This window comes from Rattus norvegicus, chromosome 19 (assembly GCF_021556685.1).
Source record: "Rattus norvegicus strain SHRSP/BbbUtx chromosome 19, alternate assembly SHRSP_T2T, whole genome shotgun sequence".
Classification (NCBI taxonomy): Eukaryota; Metazoa; Chordata; class Mammalia; order Rodentia; family Muridae; genus Rattus; species Rattus norvegicus.
The window spans coordinates 71,834,443-71,851,755 of record NC_141552.1 but is presented as its reverse complement, the minus strand read 5'-3'; the positions used below and the strand labels follow the sequence as shown (position 1 = coordinate 71,851,755).

Sequence of the window (17,313 nt, the reverse complement as noted above, 5' to 3'; positions counted from 1 at the left end):
ACTGTATTGTTCCCATGATCATTTGATGTCTGTATACCTTACATCATCCCTAGTGATATTTTCTGCTTCTCTATCTATGAGTTTGGATGAATCACAATTCTGAGTTTGGGAGTGCTGAAGAGAGACCAGGAAGTGATTGGTAGGAATCACTTTGGAGAGACAGAAGAAAATCCACCTTAGTGTGTCTGGTAAGTCTTATGAGCAATAATCTGGAAGACTCAGTCCTTCCGAGAACCCTATGTGGGCAGTCATTGCTGTAGAAGCTACACTGTTCTGGGTGCTCGTGGAGAACTTCCAATACTAGCTTCATCCTTAGTCACCTTTAAGATGTGTATTTCATTTGGTAGAGTGCTTTCCCCAAATGCATGAAGCCCCTGGACTCAACACTGTGCCATCAAAACCTGGTAGAGTGGTACAAGCTTATAATTCAAGCTTTCAGCAGAAGGTAGGAAGATCAGGAGTTCAACAATGCCCTCAGCTATGTAATGAGTTTGAAGGCAACCTGTGCTACTTAAGTCCATGTCTCAAAAACAAACAAACAAACAAACAAACAAACAAACAAACAAACGAAACTATTACAACCAAATCAAAACTCTAGAATTCCAAACAGCAAGAACCTTCTGTAGGGTGACTGCTGGGGTTCAGAAACCCATAACAACATTACCTGTACATCAGGGATTTGCTGGTTGCCCAGAGGACAGGAAACAGCTGGGCTCCTTGGTGTTGTCATCTCTGGCCTGATCCTGATGGACGGGAAGTGCTTTCCTTAAAGTGTACACTTAGTGTAACTGAGAATCGATGGGAAAGAGGGGCTCAGAAGTGCCTGAGCAGTCATAAATATTTCATGCTGTTGAATCAAATGGAAAAAGGAAGGCTGTTGCTTTTTCAAATGGAAGTGGCAGAGACTTCATCCCATCTGAGACTAATAGGCACACTGCCCAGTGATCAGAGCGTGGAGACAAAGAAGAAAGCAGCCAAGACTGAGTAGCACAGAAATGAAAGATTCCAGGCTGGAAGGGGTGTTCAGTATAAACTCCACAGGGCAAGGTACTGGCCAGGCTACAAGTGGGTATCCCTTTATGGCTTCCTGGAAAGCAGCTAAACTGAGGCATTGTTCTCAAAGTCCCAGGATAGTTAAGGTAACACCTAGGAAATTTCTAGAATCACATGAGTAATAATGTGCAGTCAGTGTTACATGCCCTATGAGCACATGCATGGAAGAAGAATTAGGTGGAATGGCTCTGCATTTCCTTACCCTCAGTCAGAGACTGTCACACTCTGGATCATTCCACATGGCTGAGGAAATGGGCTGTTGGTAAGGAGTGACAGGGACAGATGTGCACTCCCTTGCTTTGGGAATTCTTTTCATGTTTCTCAGACTCCGAAGGCAAACACAAGGTGATTTTCCAAGCCATTTCCTCTGCTTGACCTACTTCCAAAATGATGTCTTTCCTTCTGCTTCCTGCCTATTGCATGGATGGGAAAATGTGGCCATATTTCTCTTTGTGATCAGAGCATTATTAGAGAGTCAACTCAAAATGTATATTCAGGGCAAGAGGTGGGCTGGCCAGGCACTTTACCAAGTGAACTAACTCCCCAGTTCTTTCCTCCTCAAGCTTCCTCCTCACAACCCAACCTTAATCCAGGCAGGCGGATCTGACTTTCCACCTCCCTTTGTTTTGACCTTTGAAAAAGTCTGTTGCTACCCTTGAGACTTGCTTGTTATTGACAAACAATAAGTTCGACTACAGTTTAAGAAGAGTTGATCAGATATGATCTAGTTGAAATGATAACTTGGACCTAGGACCTTCTATAGATGTCTTGCCAACCCATAAAGGGTGGTTTCCAGGGTCTCCAGGGACCTGCATCACCAAACTCGTAATGAAACTCATCTATAACCAAATAGATTTTGTTATCTATTCTAATCCTCATCCATTATCAGGGGTTGTATTAAAGAAGCCAGCAGCCATATTAGACATACCAGACCTAGTGTAAGCTGATTTTCTATTTATAGAAAATGTGATGTCACTGTGATGAAGGCTTAATTCTGTATTATATCTTCACAAACTTTCTTTTTCACCCAAGGAAGTACTCTTTGTCCTGTCTTTAGCATGCCCAAATGCAAATATCTCTATTAAGTTATAGGACACAAGTATTGCAGTAGCCTGACAGTTGACCTCATACCTAAGAATAGCTATACAGTGTGGAGACAGAAGAGAGATTCTCATCATAGACCAAAAGAGCAGGACTGTGTATGATTTTATCATGCCTCTGAGAATGATAAGCATCTTAAATGATTGTGGGCTAGCACGATGGCTCAGTGGGTATAGGTGCTTGATGCTAAGTCTGATGACCCAAGTTTGATCCCTGGAACCCTTATGGTAGAAGGAGAGAATCAGCTCTACACAGGTGCCATGGCAAACTCCCCATATCCCTACATAAATAAATATAAAACCATTCCTGTTGATATCTTTATACTGCCTTTGGCCAGGTAACTGAAATTGCAGAAAACAAAACCGTGGGTAGGGATGGCTCCATACTTCTGTTTTTCCTGCTCACATATGGCCTATGGACATAGGAGAAAGTGATGCTGTATTTACACATTGGACACCCCCATCTCCTGTCACACAGGGTGTGTCATCCTCCCAGAGGACACCTCTAGCAATGCAGGGTGTGACCTCTGCCAGCTTCTAATGTACCTTCGAATCTGAGCTGAGCCAAATGGAAGCTGTGCAGGTCCAGGAAGGCTTGTCCACAGAAGTTTGAGAGAGATTTTTGGATTTCCAAGGCATTTTCTTTTTTAAAACTAGAATGGGAATTTCCCTCGTTCTAAGCAAAAGTTATTTGAGGGTATTGGTATTGCGTCTACAGTCCTGAGGAAGGGACAAAATAAAATAGTTTCAATTATTTATTAAACATTTCCCCCCTCAGTCTTTATATAGATCTTGAAATGGTCCAATTGTCCTCTAATATTCTCTGTCTGTCTGTCTGTCTGTCTGTCTGTCTCTCTCTCTCTCTCTCTCTCTCTCTCTCTCTGTGTGTGTGTGTGTGTGTGTGTGTGTGTGTGTGTGTGTGTGTGTGTGTGTCCCATTTATGGAGGCTAGAGGTTGACATCAGATGTCCGCCTCGGTCATTCTCCACCTTATTTTTAGGATGTGTTCTCTCACTGCCTTGGAGTTCACCAATTTGGCTAAAGTGTCTGGCCAGTGAGCTCCGAGGATCCATTTGTCTCCAGCTCCTTGGGTCTGGAATTATAGGGGTACAGTGCTTGTTTTTTATGTAAGTACTGGGGATCAGAACTCAGATTATAATACTTACAAAGCAAGCAGTTTGCCGACTGAGCCCTCTCCTAGCCTCCCTCTAATACATTTTAAAAATATGTTCTAGGTTCATGACCTCTGCTTCCGGGAATCATTACACCCCCATCACTTGACAGCACCAGTAATCCATCAGCTCTGAGAGCTCATGTGCTTCACAGAGACTGACTCATTCCAGCCCCAGTGGACATAGCTCTAGGCTGTGAGGAGTGCTGTGAGGCTGAGCGAGTTTTTAGAGTCAGGACTGGGATGATGGCATGGTTCTTGTGATTAACACGATGCAAGAGATGGACATGGAGTCTCTACAAGTTGCTCCTCGGGTCAGAGATTCTTATTTCTAAAGAGAATTTGAGATGTAAATCCTGTCAGTATTCGAAGTCAGAAGTGTGATCTCATCCTATTGATTTCCTTTTAATGTCTTTAAGTCTGGAATCCTTGGAAATGGGACATCCCAAAGCATCCACAAGGCTTCAGACCATGGGATATTTTTCTATTGAAATGAAGGCTGCTGTACCAGGGGGTGTTGTGAGACACTCACAGCTCCAAGCCTCTTTAGAAACTAAGCATTCTTAGGACCCAGGGCTCAGATCATGCATTAGTCGACTGAAACTTATGGAACTGCCAATAGCCAACCATGTTACCCATGAAAGTGGCTCCTTTGGTTTACCTAATGAGTTTTTTCTTTCTTTTTTTCTCCCTTCCTCCCCACCTTTCCTATCATTCTTTCTTAATGAGAGTCTTGGCCTCTTGACCACTCTGTCTCCACTTCCTGAGTACAGATTCCAGTCGTGAACACCAACCACTCCTTGTTTAGGTGGCACTGGGAATCAAAGGTGTGCCTCTGTGCATGTGAGGCAAACACCTTACTAACCAGCCCCAGCCCTTGACTGATCCTTTTACTCCACAGGGACAATGGATACACATGGAGTTTAGAATGAAGTCCTACTCATCCGCCCAAGTACAATTGATTAGTTACATCTGTGTCATTGTCATCAAAATCACAGACAGAAGCAATTTAAGGGAGAAAAAAGGTTTGTTTGACTGAAGGTCACAGAGAGATTTTATTGTGGTGAGATAGGGTGTCTTTGCCTTGCCAGAATATTTTGCAGAGGATGTTCACATAAAATGAATCAGGAAGCAGCCTGGAACCATGAAGCAGAGAAAACCTTAGTGTCATCTCTCTCTAGCCTTCAAAATAGCACCCCAAGGTGGGCAATGATTGTTCAGAAGCAGAGCCTTAGGTTTTGAGATAGGATCTCATGCTGGCCTGGAGTTCATCAATTAGGTTAGGTTGGCTGGCCAGCAAGCCTCAGAGGTTGGGCTGTCTATCCCCTCAGGGCTGGAACAACCAGCAGGCAGCAGCACACCTGGCCTCTTTGACATGTGTTCTGGATATTCAACTCAGGTTGTTGCTTGCAAGGTGAACGTTGTACAGCTGATTGAGGTCCTTAGCACCAAATGGTTCTTTAGAGCAAAGCTTACTGATTTTTTCTGTCCTCAAACAGAAGTTATTAAAAGTTTATCCTGCTGTGAGCCATGCATGTAGTGGCAATGAGGAAAGCTATATGGATGTAGACAATGCTCATTGACTTAAAAACATGCAACTTAGGACATGTGCATGCAGAACCAGGAAGATTAAAATGAGCATGTGCAGGAGCTTCACCTTTCCCCCCCCCCCTTTTGCTGGTCATTATTTTTACTGTGTGCCTCGCCACAGTTAGCAGCTCTGGGGTTCTTCCAGCTGAGAGGAGACCAATCCTACCCATCCCTCAGCTGTCCTTTCATTACTACCTCCACCTGGACTTCAAGCCGCCACTTTCATCTCTCGGAAAAGCAGACTCTCCCATCCTTCTCTTCTTTGCTTGTCTCACCAAAACTTCAGGAATTGCACTCTTGATTGCATGACTGTACGGCTGCCCTACCAAAGCCTTTCCCTTAAAGCTTATAAGCCCTTGTCACCCAGGTTCTGGAACCCTGGTTGCCACTTAGGTTCTGAGCCCTGGTTCACCACTTCTTCACTTCTGTACCATGTGCCCTCAGTGCCTTTTGCTCTTTTGGACACTGTTCCTTCTGACTAGCAATGTTGGATAAGTTCTGTCCTTCACTCAGCTGCGTTGGATTGCATGACTTTGCCTGGTTCCCATGCCCACATCTAGCAGAGGATATAGAGTCATCTCCCTAGAAAATGCTCCTCTCAATTTGGCACAAAGTTTGTAGTATCTACACAGCTCACTTTGCCCTGCTTATATGTTAAATGTGATTTACAGATCTGTGGTCTATGTCTAGTCAATCATTTGCTTCTAGGACTAGAAACTGATGAAGAAGATTAAGTTCAAGTTCTTTCTGTCTGTTTGTCTGTCTGTCTGTCTGTCTCTCTCTGTCTCTCTGATACACATTTGTGTATATACATGATTTGCATGTAAGGGCATGCATCATGTGAATGTAGTATGCATATGTGCACATGGAGGCTCAAAGGTGATATCAGGAAAATCATTTTCACTCCTTCACACCTGGTTCAGTGAGGCAGGGCCTTTCAATCAAACCCAGAGCATGCCCACAGAGCAGCTTACTTGGGGAATTCCCTTCCAAGGATGGTGTTACATCTAGGACATCACATTCACCTGGCATTTACATGGGTTCTAAGGATCTGATCTCTGGTCCTTATGCTTGCAAGGCAAGCATTTAACCACTGTACCATCTTCCAAACCTCACTTTCTTGAAGTTTGAGTTTTTGAGATAGGATCTCTTATTGGGTTGTAGTTCATCAGGTTGTGGTGGCCAGTGAATGCTAGGGAATCTCCTGTCTCAGCCTCCATAGCACTGAAAAGTTGAGTGTTCCATCATGCCTGTATTTTTAATGTGTACTTGGAGGAATCGAACTTGGGTCCTTGTGCTTACATGTTAAGTGCTTTACTGATTAAATTATCTCTCTAGTCCCAAGTTCAAGTTCTTGACATGCTAACTCTGCATGTTTATCCATGGGCATGAATTTATAGTGACAGAGGCAGGCATAAGGCCTTGTGCTAATTAAATCAAAACAGACCACAGTGCTGGTTTGTCCTCTCTCCCTGAAGATATACGAAGAAGAAAGAGAATGCCATGCTGGTTACATAGAATAGGTCACTGCAGGCTTCAAGGGAAGACTCTAATGACCACACTTAAAAAATAAAAGGAATAAACTCTCTGTTAGACAGACTAGTCCAGTGTTCCTCAAATGTGAACCAAAAGCAAAAGCTCACATTTGGTGGACATTGCTTTTTAACCTTAGTTTGTTTGACTTCTTTTGATGGGGACAGAGGAGTTTTGAAGTTGTTTAGAGTCTCAATTAAGGAAGGTTTGACTCTTAGGCAGGATATCAAAAGCCTAAACCTGGGACTTGGAGGCTGGCAGGAGCTATGAGTCAGTCTACTCTTGAGAACTTAGTCATTTCAAGACCCAAAGATGCCAGCTTGACACCCAGTAATAGTTTCCAGTCACTGAGCACTAACAAACAGGAGGTTAACAGTCATTTCTAGATTCTGCCTGGAGCCCCTGCTTGGAGGGACCTGAGGTGGCTCTCCCCTTTACTTCTAACACTCCTGCCAGTTCACATACACCCAAGATTCAGTGAGCTCCATATGTGGCACTGTCCTTGGGGACTTTCTTAAGTGTATGCTTCATAGTTTAAAGACTGACACCTGACTAAAGCAGCCTGCTTGAAATCTACACAATTTAGCTCTACTTGGTGGGGTAAAGTTAGAGGACATCAAGTGATATATCAGTTAGGGAAACTGTCAGAAGAGTGCTTGAGATTAGAGGTAGCTTAAATCAGAGCTGGCTGGGCTCAGTCCAGACCAGCAAGCCATTTAATGACAAATAGACAACTTCCCCACCTCCTAGTAAGAGGGGGTAAAGCATTATCATTGACACTTTGGAAAAAGAATGGTGTTACCTAAGCTAGGGAGACAGCCTAGTCTGTAAAGTGTTTGCTGTACAAGCATGAAGACTCAAGTTTAGTTCCCAGTAAAAATGCCAGTGCAGCACCTTTTACTTGAAATCCCAGTGCTGGGGAGTTGGAGACAGGTAGATCCCTAAGTCCAGCCAGGAAGTCCTAAACAGTACAGAACCAGTCCAATGAAAGAACCAGTCTCAAAAAACAAGGAGGATAGCTCCTGAGGAAGTATACACTTATGTATGCACACATATACATATACTCACATTCAGAGATGGAGGAGAAGGAGAAAGAAGGGGGAGAGAGAAGTGGGGGAGACGGGGGTGAAGGAGGGAGGGAGAAATAGAGAAAGAGGGAGAAAGAGAGAGAAAGAGAGAGAGAATGAGTGAATGAATGAATGAATATGAATGTTTCTTATTCTGTCTTTCAGGGTGAGAAGAAGGGAAGAGAGGTTCATTTTTCAGCCAATGCTCTCTGGAATGGCTAAATGTGGAGGTAGTGGCAGGCAGGCAGGCTTTTGAGAATCCTGGCTCAGAATTTAGCACAGTCATTGTGTAGAAGTTCATGCTACAAATTCAGTCATTGCTGCTGGGGCATAGCAGCAAATCAGGGCACGGGAGGTCTTGCTGCTAATTGATTCAGTCTGAACTCAAGTCTAGCCTCCCTTGGCAGACACACATCCATTCCTATTTAGAGGCTGAAATGAATCAAAGTTATTTCAGTAGATGTACCCAGCTGCAGAGACAGTACAATTGTGTGCATGGACCAAGTTGGCAAAGGGTCTGAGGCAAACCTGTTGCACAAGAGGGGGTCATGTAGTAGTAATGATGGGGGTTTTGGAGAAAGCCCACTAACATGAAGTAAAGCACTGATACAACTTGACAGCTGACAGGTGTGTGGGCAGGGCATGGCGTCTCTATGGAAACCAGAGGATAAGCAAGGCTGACAACACAGTGTGCAGCTAACTCAGAGAGCCTGCTCAAACCCAAACAGATGCAACCTCCTTAGCCTTCCACTAAACAGTAAGTCAAGACTGAGAGATATGAATCTGTGTCTTAATCTTCTTTTTAGTTGGGCAACACAAGATATTAGCAGAGTGGCAAGGAAGGCAGAGAAATTCTGGTTAAGCTTTTAGCTAGTAAGGGAGACACACCCATGTGCTCATCTACATTGTGCAAGCATGTGTGTGTGCCTGTGTTCAGGTGCACATGTGTTTATGTGTGGAGATGAAGGTGATGCCCACCATTTTTCTCAACACCTGTTTTGTGAGGCAAGATTTTTGAGACCTCTCTATGAAAGCTGGAAGGTGTGTCTCTTTATTAGGCTAGTGTGTCTCACCAGCACACCCCAGGATCTTTCAGTCCCTCACTTCATAGTGCTAGGATTACAGGTACATGCTGTTGCACCTGGCCTTTTAACATGGATTCTGGGTATGGAGAAGAGAAAAGCCACCTGTTTTTGGAGGTTGGACAATAGGTGTTATTCCAAGACCAAGCCTGAAATTCCTATGTTAGAACATGGGTGCGCGTATACACACACACACACACACACACACACACACACAGAGAGAGAGAGAGAGAGAGAGAGAGAGAGAGAGAGAGAGAGAGAAGATTTTCCTTTCTTTTGATTTTACCTATGCTATGGAAAGAATATTTCTTGTTAGAGAAGCTTATTAACCAACTACCTGGGCTTTAGGAAGAGGAGGGAATTGATAGGAATGTGCATGTATCCATGGTTGTTTCTTTCAGAGAAAAAAAACACAAACACTATATGCTTGAAATGGTAGTGAAGTTTAGGTTTTTGATTAATTAGCTATTTAATTTTATAGTGATACATTTGTTGTATGTAGTATTCAGCTTCATGTTTTTTCCCCAAGTATGTCATGTACTTGAGAGAAAAGAGGCTCCTGGGGAAATTCCAAATTTCTTGGGGTCCCTGTCTTCATAGTCTGTTAGATGAAGAACAGACATACCTGTCTTTCTTTAGGGCATCTTTCCTCTGGCTAGGATATGATCAGTGTCTTTTATCAGGGAATTTCAAGGACAGGGCAGGTGCAAAGAGGTTTCCTACATTGACAAAACATTTAAAACCCCAAAGGTGTTGGAGACTGGTAAAAGATAAGGAGGGTGAGAAAGGAGAAAGTGGCTTTTGGCACCACTGAGTATCCTCAGCAGAGCACACTCACCACAAACCCTTATCCAAGTCTCTAAGGTCAGCCCTGAGAAATAGAGCCAGCAGGCGGGAAGTTGCAATAGAGGGAAGAAAGAGAAAGTGGTGAATGAGGGGGTGGGAGGAAGAAGAAGAGGAAGGGGAGGAAGAGAAGCAGGAGGAGGAAGAAAAGGGGGAGAAAGAGGGGGAGGAACAAAAAGGGAAGGAAAAGGAAGAGAGAAGGCAGAGGAGGAAGGAAGAAGAGGAGGAAGATGAAGAGACAGAGGAGTTAGAAAAGGGGGAGGAGGAGGAGGAAGAAAAGGAGGAAGAGGAAGACAAAAAGGGGGAGACAGAGAGGGAAGAACAAGAAGAGGAGGAAGAGTCAGAAGAGAAGGCAGAGAAGGAGGAAGAAGAAAAGGGGGAGGAGGAAGAGGAGGAGGCAGCTTCTGACAGAACCCAGGCCAAGCTGCCCCCAGGGGCCAAGGCTCTGGAAAACAAATTTGGAAACATTATCCAACAAGATCTTCCTAGAAGGCATTAAGCCCAGAAGGCCCCATAGAGGAGAGGAGGCCAGGGCTGGGATGCCAGGGGATCAGTCCCATGCAGGGGAAATCAAAACAGCATGATCCAAAAGGCTCCTGGAGAGATAAGGGATTAGACTTGCTGTAAAGCCTAGGAAGACCAAGGAGTCTCTAACATTCTTGAGTTCCCTGTAGAGAGGGACCTTGTACAGTTTAAGAATGAGCTGGGAAAAACTGAGTTGTGTGCTGGGGTCTCTGATGAGGTATAAAAACCCCAAAATTTCCCCACAGGCCAGTGGAGAAAAACTTCTTGTGATCCAGTTCCAGGGCTGGCTATGCAGAGCAGTCTGCAGAATTCTGCAGACTGTCCTTAGTAGTCACAGAGCAGGAAATTGTGAGTGGTGAGACCACTGCAAGTGGAGCTGCTGATCAGACAAGTCCCTACTGAAATTTAAAATCAAAGTAAACACCAATACAGGTGTTTGTATTGTGGGTTTCTCTTTGGAGGTAAAGGGCTTGCATCTTGGACTGGATTTCAATTGTTTCCGGGAAGCAGCCATTTAGCTCCAAACCAACCAACCAACCAACCAACCAACCAACCAACCAACCAAACAAACAAACAAAGGAGTTGTATGCTCTGTATTTATAATTAAGCAGAGGTCTTTGGGTGCCCAGAGTATTAGCAACGAGGGTACCAGCCAGTCTGGAAGCTTCTGTGGCTGAGGGCAGTTTCTTGGTACAAGCCATGCTTCAGAGACTAAAATGGGCTGCATCCTTGAACTTTGGTTCAAGATTAACTCTTTCTTCCCTAAGTTGTGTTTGTCTGGTGATTGACCACAGCAGCAAGAGGAATAACCAAGACAATCTTGCAGCCTGATGCACATTTGTCAGCACCTCAGGATGACATATAGCTCTTAGGCACTGGTAAAATCAGGACACCCTTGTCTGTGCCTACCTCAGGAAGGGAACACTGACCAACACTCTACTTACCTCTACTCATCTGTTGCTGGAGTTCATGTTAAAGATTTGGCACCTCCAAACTGCTTATAAAGCGGCTATGCTTTGGATATGGTCTGCTGCAAAGGATTGTAATATACGGGTTCTAGGTTCACTGTCCAAGATTACAGGAGTTACAGGGTCAGAGCCAAAGCCCTGGAAGCCCTTCTAAGCCTAGTTCACCCACTAGTCTTCAGTAAAATAGTTAAGGACAAAATCACTAATGGAAAGCAAGAAAAGGAAGTTTATCTAATGTGGTCTCATCAAGAAGAAAATGGAGGTCCAGTGGTCCCCTAATCCTGCCATTCAAGTCCTGACATGAGGTGTAGCTTTAAATTCAGGCAAGAAGTACGTATATTTAAGTGTTCTGGTCTGTATGGTTCTGTCCATCACTGACCCACCCTTGTCTCAGTTCCAACTTCTTCTGTGAGGTTGTCTGACAAGTTGTCCTAATTATGTGAAATCTCTTCCTGGAGACAAACTCCTGTCTGGCATTAGGCTTCAGCCTCATCCTTTTTCCAGCATGAGGTTCTTAAGGAAATTCCAATGTCAGGGACTCCATTGTTTCAGCAACCTGGCAGTGAAGGGGGGAGGTACCACAGTGTCTCTTTACAATAGCTTCATTGGTGCCAGGACTTTATACAGAGAGACCCCATCTGCCAACTGATGCTAGTGTCCTTAGTTCTCCTTTATCCTTGGCTAATGTTGCCCTGTCACTGGAGTGCTAAGGAAAAGTGACAAGGAAGGGTAAACTCTGATCCTTCCCTTGTCCAGGAGAACATGTGCATGTTCTCTCTTCTGTGTAGACAGGGTGCCCTTCCACTGTGGACAGTAGAGCAGAAACCCATAGTTGCTGTGGCTCAGACATCTGGGAAATGATAGAACAGTACCCTGGGAAGATTTGGGTCAAATAAGAAAAGTCACTTGTATTGGGGTCATCTTGGGTGATATGGAAAATATAGATGCTTAACACATGGGTTTCACATAGTAGAACTGTGTTCCTATCCCTGAAAGGGTTTGATGTGGGTATCCTTGAGTGGTGAGTAATGTACCACAACATAGTCATCTTGAGTCTTGTCTACTTTCATTTTGTGATCTCCACAGGGACTGAGGCAGGAAAGTGTGTGTGGGGGAAAAAGGAGTTACAGGCTTTGAGTATCTTAGGTTGGAATGGACACACATCCTTTATACTCAGAAATGTTCTGATTCATTGTTGATGATTAGAAAATCACCCCGAGGGACTGGGATGCAGCTCAGTTGGCAGAATGCTTGCTTACCCAAAGACCTGGGTTCCATCCCCAGAGCTGAATAAAGCTGAATGTGGTGGTTTATGTGTCCAATCCCAGAGCTTCAGTGTTGGAGGCAAGAGAATCAGTTTAAGGTCATACTGGACTGTATATTGAGTTAGAAGTCACTCTAAGATACATGAGACTCTGTCTCAAAAGGAAAAACACATTACTCCAAATGCAAGCCTATAGTAATATCAACGTTGTTTCTTTGAGAATTTTTTTTTATTTAAGGAAGGCTCACTGGGAACAGCCTGCTTCTGCTCCACACTATGTCTCCCATGTCAGTCTTTAGGGTGGAGGCTGAGTTTTTATTTAGATGCTGTGTCCCCCTTATTAAATGCTAGTGTCTGCTAATGCATACCTGGCAGCCGTAGCAGCAACATTGACACCTGGATTGACTGTGTGTCCCAGGATACATCCCAGCATCTCGTGTGTTCCCAGAGAAGTGTCTCCAGAAGACTAGATAGAAACTATGTCCTCTTTCATGATTTGATATGGTAAACCCCGTGGACCTACCTAGATTAACAGAGAGAGAGAGAGAGAGAGAGAGAGAGAGAGAGAGAGAGCGTGAGAGAGAGAGCGTACCCATCCCTCATTAGCTGATTCTAATACAATCTGTATCATTGTTAGGAGCTAGACACAGGGAAGCTACCTCAATGCAGAATAAACTGGAAAATACAGCCCAAGTGAGGCAGTCACCACACACGGACAATGGTGGTAAGAAATCCCATGACTTCTGCCACATGTGATAAGGACCGTTTTTGTCTAATAAGTGAGCACATAGTAACCCTCACAGGCCAAGTGGAAGCATCTTCACAGTCATTTTGTGAGGTATTAGCAATGCCGTGCTGTGACGGTGAGTGAGGGGACCAGGTGGCATGGTAATCTCACACTCTTGCTTTGTCTCATTCCAACTGTAGGAGTGCAGCACGGCAGAGGTTCAGCCTGGGGGCTACCCTCCCTGACTAATCAGCACATCCTCCAGACCCCTCAGACTCAGACTTCTGATTTCACAGGAAGACCCCGAGAAGACAAAAGTAAGTGCCCAAGTACCCATTGATTCATTTACTGACCAAACCAAGCAAACCTCCCTTACTCAGGAATTGTACTGAGGGCTGGAGAGACATCAGGAAGCAAGAAGCCAAAGGGGTGGGCAGCTGTGTAGCTAGCAATCAGATTTTACCTGCAGTCCATGGGCATACTGCTGTTCAGAGACAAGCTCGGTAAGTGACAAGAAGTCACTCCTTTTCACAAGAAACTCCCAGAGTAGACAGTGGCTGTGTCCATTAACCTAATTAAACTGCCTAACTGGTTAATCACATGCTTCCTGTGACGTGTCAATCAAGGATGGGGGCGAAGCGATAAGGCTCTTCTTGCAGTATGCTCATGGGGGGAGCTCGTGTGTGTGTGCGTGTGTGTGGGGGCATGGGTTGTTCTAACAGCCCAGAGTGGCATGTGTGCCTTGGGATGGGAAGGCAGCTGAAGGGATTAAGTGTGTGCTCTTGCTGCTAATTTGCATTTAATTGTGATCAGCATTCATTTAGGGTCCTGGCAGCTGAGCTGCACTATATGTCAGCCAGACACTCCAGCAGATCATGAAGTTACCCCAGGAGTGTTTCAGAGGGACACTCACTGCATTTGTAACAAGTGGCATTTCGCCACACAAGAAGCGTCTTTCTTCAGAAAAGAGACAAAACATGAAAGAGACGTCAGGATCAGGATCAGGAATGGAGAAAATCACTGGGTGCCTGTGGAAAAGTATCTTCCCACCCACCCTTGAGAAACAAAATTCTAGACCCCTTTTTATGCTCTTTTCAGCTGTAGCAGTGGCAGGAAAGCATGTTTTTCTAAATTGGCAGGGAATGAGTGGTATTTGAACAAAGAACACATCAAATGTGGGACAACTTCATAGGCAGCGCTTAACAGAGAGAACAAAGAACACAGAAGCCCAGACCCCTGCTGGCTGGCTGGCAGGGGAGAAGCTTTCATTGGTCATCTGGGGAGATTAAAATCAATCTTTCTCTCTCTCTCTCTCTCTCTCTCTCTCTCTCTCTCTCTTTCCCTCTCCCCTGCCCCTCCCACTCCCCCTCTCAAAGAAGTTGGAAGCCACTGTACATAGTGCGTCTCATTTGTGTACATGAGATAAACCCACAGAATGAAAAAATGTAAGAAGTAACCTTTGGGAGATGGCTAGGTTATTGGAGTGCCTGGTATGTAAGCACAGGAATGTGAGGTTGGGTCCCCAGCACACATGTAAAATGCCAGATCTGGTGGGATTTGTTCATAATCCTAGTATTGGAGTAGTTGGTGAGAGGTAAGCCCTGGGGAAAAATAGGATTTCATAAATTGGTAAGTTCTAGGCTTAGCACATATCCTGTCTCAAAATCAGAGTGTAGAAAGAGAGGAATATATCTCACTTTAATTTCTGGATTCTACATACATGTCTACACTTGTGCACACACACACACACTCACGTGTACACACACAAGAGACTTGAAAAGTGTTCGGAACCAGGGTTTCTGTACAAAGCTATATTGTTCCTTGGGGAATCCTCACCAGGGGTAGCTGGAGGCATAAACTGCTAAATCATTATTCAAAAAGTGCTTGGGATTCCTCTAAATAGAATGAGGGTTGTGTGTAGGGGTGAGTATGTATGTGTGCATAGTATATGTAGTGTATGTATATAGATAGGTGGGTATAAATGTGTATGCGTAGGTATGTGTGTGTAGTGTGTATGTGTTTGTACTTTAGTTATGAACTATAGAATAAAGCAAATATGCAAGGCGAATCTGGCACAGATTATGTGTGCAGGAAGAATGTCTTTGTGTGGCTTTTAGTTTGGCTTGGAAAGTATTTCTTAAAGAGCATCACCAAATTGTTTGAACAGTACCAATTGTGGGAAGATGTCTGTGAACCAATGATTCTGTTGCTTCCTTGGTCACAAGAGTCATCTTTTGTATGCCTTTATTAATAGCTCTGGAAATTGTGTTGATTAAAATAGATGTTAAACTGTAGTAACCCTGAAAACATTGAGGAAGACAGGGAGGACTTTTACTGAGGTGCAGTAAACTGGCTTCATTTGTTTCTCTTTTCTGACTCGGTGTGCAAACAAAGTAGAAAGAACATAAACTCTTAAAGTCAGTGGAGGACAACAGCAGGCAACCAACTACAAGGAGTTCCTAGGAAAGGAGAGACCCTTGGGCATGAAGTGACTCAGAAAGGTGAAAGGAGATGAACCAGGATTCCTGAAACAAGATTTTGTAGAGAGGATTTTTACCCCTTGGAAGCTGAGAGCACAAGACATGGCTTTGAATCAATCATAGGAACGTGCACCAAAGTACACAGCAGCAGACATTCATAACCAAAGGTAGAAACAATCCAAATGTCCATTGGTAATGAATAAATGAGCACACAGTGTGGTATGCGCCTATGAATGCCTTTAAAAACAATGAAAATGACTATGCACACGGTCACTGGAATGAACCTTAAAAATATACAACATAAAATAAGCCAGTTCCAAAGGGGAGAGACTACATGAGTCCATTGAAGGGAGCGGTGGAGAGAAGTCTCAGTGGTTAAATGCACTGACTTCTAGAAGACCTGGGCTCAATTCCTAGCACCCACACAACAGCAGCAACAATCTATAACTCTAGCTCCAGAAGACCCAACATCCTCTCTGGCCTCCAAATGCGCAGTACATACACACACGGTGCACAGATACTTAGGCACAATGTCCATATGCATAAAATAAAAATCTATTTAAAAATGAAAGGCAAATAACCAGAAAACAAAGCAATCACAGAGAAGCAAGAATGTTCCTTTTAAACCTTTTAAACTTATTTTATTTTATTTACTATTAGTGTATGTGTGGAGGTCGGAGAACAGCCGGTTTTCTCCTTCCACTGTCCTTTCTGGGGCTTGATCTCATTCTGTCAGACTTGTGAGACAAGCACTGTCACCTTCTGTACCATCTTTCCAACCCTCTTTTATTGTTTTGTTAGCAAAGTCAGGGGAGAAGATGAAAAACTAGGTCATTAAGAGTATTTAAAGATCTGGGCATGGTAGACACATCTGTATGAGTCTTAGGTGGCTGGAGCAGAACCATTTTGAGTTCAAAGCCAGCTTGGGCTACGTGGTGAGGCTCTATCTCAAAAAAAGTCAAACAAATTAGTACACAAGGCATTATATAGTATACATGTATTATATATTATATATAATTTATATATTATACCTATAATTATATATACATTATATATAATTTATATATTATACCTATAATTATATATATAAATTATATATAATTTATATATAAGTTATAAATAAAAAAATAAAGATATCCATCAAGGGGTAAGAAAGTACAAGGTTTGACTCATGAGAGTCAAATCAGAACCAGCAAGTGAGACAGAAGATGGTATCAGAATTACCACAGGATCAGTACAACAAAAAGAAAAAAAAATTCTGAGCCAAAGGGCACAGTCCTAAATTGAAAAGAGCCATGACATGCTCAGAACAACACACTGAAGATGCAAAATGGCTTCCACAGGAGTATAGCATTGTGGGCCTTATGATGTGAAATGGGTCTTCCAGGTTACCCAAGTCAGGTCATGCACAAAGACAAAGAGAGAATATCACAGGATTTCTCATTTGTAAGACCATAAGCCAGAAGGTCAGTGCCTTCAAAATGCCGAGGGAAGACAAGTCCCCACCTAAAATCTTATCTTCGTCAGGACAATCAATAAAAGCACACGTGGCACTCTTGTCTGTATTGAATTCCCTTGAGCTCACTGGCTCCCTAAGGCCCTGCTCTATAGGTCAGTCAGAATGAGAGAGAATCTTTACAACCAAACTCCTTTTCTAAGCATGTTTCTGATCATCTGATCTGTAACACAGAACTGGGTGAGGTCTCCTACTAGCAGGAAGCAGAGGACCCTGGGGGCTTTGCTTCTTTGGCCATGTCCCTACCAGGAGCCCCTGTATCCTAGATTGGATCACTTCCCATTCACTTTTTCCTCTCTCATTTGAGAACATCATATTCTCCAATAGTTTTGAGGAAATGGGAAAATTTGAGTGCCTGCATGTTTGCAAGTGGCTTCATTTTGTCCTTGACCTTG

General features: G+C 43.7%; 1 long non-coding RNA gene across 5 annotated transcripts in view; it reads right to left on the bottom strand.

Moving 5' to 3' along the window:
• Window positions 1-13,509, bottom strand: part of LOC147999632 (uncharacterized) — a 28,116-nt gene extending 14,607 nt beyond the window's left edge. For 2 of the 5 annotated variants that reach the window (XR_015644285.1, XR_015644286.1), the window contains exons 1-2: window positions 13,386-13,486; window positions 12,564-12,718 (exon numbers count right to left, since the gene is read on the bottom strand). This is a non-coding gene — a long non-coding RNA (uncharacterized LOC147999632). Of the gene's footprint in view, window positions 1-12,563; window positions 12,719-13,385 lie in introns of all 5 variants that reach the window. The other 3 variants (XR_015644282.1, XR_015644283.1, XR_015644284.1) reach the window with 3 other exon arrangements.
• Window positions 13,510-17,313: the final 3,804 nt, after the last annotated feature.